Raw genomic sequence first — 6,389 nt, 5'->3', positions numbered from 1 at the left:
TTAGTTTTTGGAGCGACGAGGTCGCCGTTTTGTCAATTCTGAACCGATTTTCACGCGGTTTTCGACTGCCTGCGCCTGGGGAGCCGCCCAGAAGCCCCAGGCAGTGTTCTGGGTGGACTTCCGGACCGGTCCGGACCCGGTACCGGCCGGGGGAACCGCACCACGCCTCTCGGGCGTTTCTACACCGATTTTCGCGGGGTTTTCGACTGCATAGACGGGGCCACCTGCTGCAGGGCCCGAGGGAGGGCCTTACTGAGCTGGGTCCGACGCAGGGCCCGGTTCCTGGAGCCCGCTGGGGGGGGGGGGGGGTTCTCTAAGGCTCACGGCGGGCTGCTGAGGGGCCGGATCGGATGCAGACAGGCGCTCCTCTGCCCAGGTCTTTGCTCCCCTGCCCCACTAGGAATGGAAGACACACTGCCAACAGCTTCTGGAGGGTGATGGGCCCTGCTGCAGACCAGGTCCGACCCAGGTTTCAGCTATCCCACCCCGCAGGGACTTAAAGACACACTGCCATCAGCTTCTGGAGGCTGCTGAGCTCTACTATAGAGCAGGTCCGACCCAGGTTTCAGCTCCTGCAGCCCACTAGGACTTAAACACACACTGCCATCAGCGTCTGGATGGTGATGGGCCCTGCTGCAGACCAGGTCCGACCCAGGTTTCAGCTATCCCACCCCGCAGGGACTTAAAGACACACTGCCATCAGCTTCTGGAGGCTGCTGAGCTCTACTATAGAGCAGGTCCGACCCAGGTTTCAGCTCCTGCAGCCCACTAGGACTTAAACACACACTGCCATCAGCGTCTGGATGGTGATGGGCCCTGCTGCAGACCAGGTCCGACCCAGGTATCAGCTCCTGCACCCCGCAGGGAATTGAAGACACACTGCCATCAGCTTCTGGAGGCTGCTGAGCTCTGCTATAGACCAGGTCCGACCCAGGTTTCAGCTCCTGCACCCCGCAGGGAACTAAACACACACTGCCATCTGCAACTGGAGGCTGCTGAGCCCTGCTGCAGACCAGGTCCGACCCAGGTTATGGCTCTCCCACCCCCCTGGGACTTAAACACACACAGCCATCAGCTTCTGGATGGTGATGGGCCCTGCTGCAGACCAGGTCCGACCCAGGTTTCAGCTCCTCAACCCCGCAGGGACTTAAACCCACACCGCCATCAGCTTCTGGAGGGTGATGGGCCCTGCTGCGGGCCAGGTCCGACCCAGGTTTCAGCTCTCCCACCCCGCAGGGACTTAAACACACACAGCCATCAGCTTCTGGGGGCTGCTGAGCCCTGCTGCAGACCAGGTCCGACCCAGGTTTCAGCTCTCCCACCCCGCAGGGTCTTTAACACACACACTGCCATCAGCTGCTGGAGGCTGCTGAGCTCCGCTATAGACCAGGTCCGACCCAGGTTTCTGCTCCTGCACCCCGCAGGGAATGAAAGACACACTGCCATCAGCTTCTGGAGGCTGCTGAGCCCTGCTGCAGACCAGGTCCGACCCAGGTATCGGCTCTCCAACCAGGCAGAGACTTAAACACACACACACACACACACACTGCCATCAGCTTCTGGGGGCTGCTGAGCTCTGCTGTAGACCGGGTCCGACCCAGGTTTCTGCTCCTCCACCCCGCAGGGACTTAAACACACACTGCCACCAGCTTCTGGAGGGTGATGGGCCCTGCTTTAGACCAGGTCTGACCCGGGATATAGCTCTCCCACCCCGCAGGGACTTAAACACTCACTGCCATCAGCTGCTGGAGGCTGCCGAGCTCTGCTGCAGACCAGGTCCCACCCAGGTTTCTGCTCCTGCACCCCGCAGGGACTTAAACACACACTGCCACCAGCTTCTGGAGGGTGATGGGCCCTGCTGTGGACCAGGTCCGACCCGGATATCAGCTCTCCCACCAGGCAGGGACTTAAACACACACTGCAATCAGCTGCTGGAGGCTGCTGAGCTCTACTATAGACCAGGTCCGACCCAGGTTTCAGCTCTCCCACCAGGCAGTGACTTAAAGACACACTGCCATCAGCTGCTGGAGGCTGCTGAGCTCTTCTATAGACCAGGTCCGACCCAGGTTTCAGCTCTCACACCAGGCAGGGACTTAAACACACACTGCCATCAGCTGCTGGAGGCTGCTGAGCTCTGCTATAGACCAGGTCCGACCCAGGTTTCAGCTCTCCCACCAGGCAGGGACTTAAAGACACACTGCCATCAGCTGCTGGAGGCTGCCGAGCCCTGCTGCAGACCATGTCCGACCCAGGTTTCAGCTCTCCCACCAGGCAGGGACTTAGAGGCACGCTGCCATCAGCTTCTGGAGGCTGCTGAGCTCTGCCATAGACCAGGTCCGACCGAGGTTTCAGCTCTCCCACCCCGCAGGGACTTAAACACACACTGCCATCAGCTGCTGGAGGCTGCTGAGCTCTGCTATAGACCAGGTCCGACCCGGGATATAGCTCTCCCACCCCGCAGGGACTTAAACACACACTGCCATCAGCTGCTGGAGGCTGCTGAGCTCTTCTATAGACCAGGTCCGACCCAGGTTTCAGCTCTCCCACCCCGCAGGGACTTGAACACACACTGCCATCAGCTTCTGGAGGCTGCTGAGCTCTGCTATAGACCAGGTCCGACCCAGGTTTCTGCTCCTCCACCCCGCAGGGAATTAAAGACACACTGCCATCAGCTTCTGGATGGTGATGGGCCCTGCTGCAGACCAAGTCCGACCCGGGTTACAGCTCTCCCACCAGGCAGGGAATTAAACACACACTGCCATCAGCTGCTGGAGGCTGCTGAGCTCCGCTATAGACCAGGTCCGACCCGGGTTCCTGCTCCTGCACCCCGCAGGGACCAAAACACACACACTGCCATCAGCTTCTGGAGGCTGCTGAGCTCTTCTATAGACCAGGTCCGACCCAGGTTTCAGCTCTCCCACCAGGCAGGGACTTAAACACACACTGCCATCACCTTCTGCTGGCTGCTGAGCTCTGCTGCAGACCAGGTCCGACCCAGGTTTCAGCTCCTGCACCCCGCAGGGAACTAAACACACACTGCCGTCACCTTCTGCTGGCTGCTGAGCCCTGCTGCAGACCAGGTCCGACCCAGGTTTCAGCTCCTGCACCCCGCAGTGGATTAAAGACACACTGCCATCAGGTTCTGGAGGCTGCTGAGCTCTGCTGCAGACCAGGTCCGACCCAGGTTATGGCTCTCCCACCCCGCAGGGACTTAAACACACACCGCCGTCAGCTTCTGGATGGTGATGGGCCCTGCTGCAGACCAGGTCCGACCCACGTTTCAGCTCTCCCACCCCGCAGGGGATGAAACACACACTGCCATCAGCTTCTGGAGGCTGCTGAGCTCTGCTAAAGACCAGGTCCGACCCAGCTTTCAGCTCTCCCACCAGGCAGGGAGTTAAAGACACACTGTCATCGGCTTCTGGAGGGTGCTGAGCCCTGCTGCACACCAAGTCTGACCCAGGTTTCAGCTCATCCACCCCGCAGGGACCTAAACACACACTGCCATCAGCTTCTGAGTGGTAATGGGCCCTGCTGCAGACCAGGTCCGACCCAGGTTTCAGCTCCTCCACCCCGCCATCACCAGCTGGAGGCTGGCTGCTGCTCCTGCACCCTGCCATCAGCTGCTGGAGGCTTCTGTTCCTCCACCCCGCCATCAGCAGCTGGAGGCTGGCTGCTGGAGGCTGGCTGCTGCTCCTCCACCCCGCCATCACCAGCTGGAGGCTGGTTGCAGCTCCTGCACCCCGCCATCAGCTGCTGGAGGCTGCCTGCAGCCCCTGCACCCCGCCATCAGCTGCTGGAGGCTGGCTGCAGCTCCTGCACACCGCCATCAGCTGCTGGAGGCTGCCTGCAGCTCCTGCACCCCGCCATCAGCTGCTGGAGGCTGGCTGCTGCTCCTGCACCCCGCCAGCAGCTGCTGGAGGCTGGCTGCTGCTCCTCCACCCAACCATCAGCTGCTGGACGCTGGCTGCTGCTCCTGCACCCCGCCATCAGCTGCTGGAGGCTGGCTGCTGCTCCTCCACCACCCAACCATCAGCTGCTGGACGCTGGCTGCAGCTCCTCCACCCCGCCATCAGCTGCTGGTGGCTGGCTGCAGCTCCTTCACCCCGCCATCAGCTGCTGGTGGCTGGCTGCAGCTCCTTCACCCCGCCATCACCAGCTGGAGGCTGGCTGCTGCTCCTGCACCCCGCCATCAGCTGCTGGAGGCTGCCTGCAGCTCCTGCGCCCCGCCATCAGCTGCTGGAGGCTGGCTGCTGCTCCTGCACCCTGCCATCAGCTGTTCGAGGCTGGCTGCAGCTCCTCCACCCCACCATCACCAGCTGGAGGCTGGTTGCAGCTCCTGCACCCCGTCATCAGCAGCTGGAGGCTGCCTGCTGCTCCTGCACCCCGCCATCAGCTGCTGGAGGCTGCCTGCAGCTCCTGCACCCCGCCATCATTTGCTGGAGGCTGGCTGCAGCTCCTGCAACCCGCCATCAGCTGCTGGAGGCTGGCTGCTGCTCCTCCACCCCACCATGACCTGCTGGAGGCTGGCTGCAGCTCCTTCACACCGCCATCAGCTGATGGATGCTGGCTGAACGCTGGAGGCTGGCTGCTGCTCCCACACACCGCCATCAGCTCCTGGAGGCTGGCTGGCTGCTGGAGGCTGTCTGCTGCTGCTCCTCCACCCCGCCATCACCAGCTGGAGGCTGGCTGCTGGAGGCTGGCTGCAGCTCCTGCACCCCACCATCAGCTGCTGGAGGCTGGCTTCTGCTCCTCCACCCCGCCATCAGCTGCTGGGGGCTGGCTGCTGGAGGCTGGCTGCAGCTCCTCCACCCCGCCATCACCAGCTGGAGGCTGGTTGCAGCTCCTGCACCCCGCCATCAGCTGCTGGAGGCTGCCTGCTGCTCCTGCACCCCGCCATCAGCTGCTGGAGGCTGCCTGCACCTCCTGCACCCCGCCATCAGCTGCTGGAGGCTGGCTTCTGCTCCTCCACCCCGCCATCAGCTGATGGAGGCTGCCTGCTTCTCCACCCCGCCATCACTAGCTGGAGGCTGGCTGCTGGAGGCTGGCTGCAGCTCCTCCACCCCGCCATCAGCTGCTGGAGGCTGCCTGCAGCTCCTGCACCCCGCCATCACCAGCTGGAGGCTGGCTTCTGCTCCTCCACCCCGCCATCAGCTGATGGAGGCTGCCTGCTTCTCCACCCCGCCATCACTAGCTGGAGGCTGGCTGCTGGAGGCTGGCTGCAGCTCCTCCACCCCGCCATCAGCTGCTGGAGGCTGGCTGCTGCTCCTGCACCCCGCCATCAGCTGCTGGAGGCTGGCTGCTGCTCCTCCACCCAACCATCAGCTGCTGGACGCTGGCTGCAGCTCCTCCACCCCACCATCAGCTGCTGGACGCTGGCTGCAGCTCCTCCACCCCGCCATCAGCTGCTGGAGGCTGCCTGCAGCTCCTGCACCCCGCCATCAGCTGCTGGAGGCTGCCTGCAGCTCCTGCACCCCGCCATCACCAGCTGGAGGCTGGCTTCTGCTCCTCCACCCCGCCATCAGCTGATGGAGGCTGCCTGCTTCTCCACCCCGCCATCACTAGCTGGAGGCTGGCTGCTGGAGGCTGGCTGCTGCTCCTCCACCCAACCATCAGCTGCTGGACGCTGGCTGCAGCTCCTCCACCCCACCATCAGCTGCTGGACGCTGGCTGCAGCTCCTGCACCCCGCCATCAGCTGCTGGAGGCTGGCTTCTGCTCCTCCACCCCGCCATCAGCTGCTGGAGGCTGCCTGCTGCTCCTGCACCCCGCCATCAGCTGCTGGAGGCTGGCTGCTGCTCCTGCACCCCGCCATCAGCTGCTGGAGGCTGGCTGCTGGAGGCTGGCTGCAGCTCCTCCACCCCACCATCAGCTGCTGGACGCTGGCTGCAGCTCCTCCACCCCACCATCAGCTGCTGGACGCTGGCTGCAGCTCCTGCACCCCGCCATCAGCTGCTGGAGGCTGGCTTCTGCTCCTCCACCCCGCCATCAGCTGACGGAGGCTGCCTGCTTCTCCACCCCGCCATCACTAGCTGGAGGCTGGCTGCTGGAGGCTGGCTGCAGCTCCTCCACCCCACCATCAGCTGCTGGACGCTGGCTGCAGCTCCTGCACCCCGCCATCAGCTGCTGGAGGCTGGCTTCTGCTCCTCCACCCCGCCATCAGCTGACGGAGGCTGCCTGCTTCTCCACCCCGCCATCACTAGCTGGAGGCTGGCTGCTGGAGGCTGGCTGCAGCTCCTCCACCCCGCCATCAGCTGCTGGAGGCTGGCTGCTGCTCCTGCACCCCGCCATCAGCTGCTGGACGCTGGCTGCAGCTCCTCCACCCCGCCATCACCAGCTGGAGGCTGCCTGCTGCTCTTCCACCCCGCCATCAGCTGATGGACGCTGGCTG

The sequence above is a fragment of the Nothobranchius furzeri genome, unplaced genomic scaffold (assembly GCF_043380555.1).
Source record: "Nothobranchius furzeri strain GRZ-AD unplaced genomic scaffold, NfurGRZ-RIMD1 Scf040, whole genome shotgun sequence".
Classification (NCBI taxonomy): domain Eukaryota; kingdom Metazoa; phylum Chordata; class Actinopteri; order Cyprinodontiformes; family Nothobranchiidae; genus Nothobranchius; species Nothobranchius furzeri.
The sequence above is the reverse complement of the archived record's forward strand: the minus strand, read 5'-3'. Positions refer to the sequence as shown.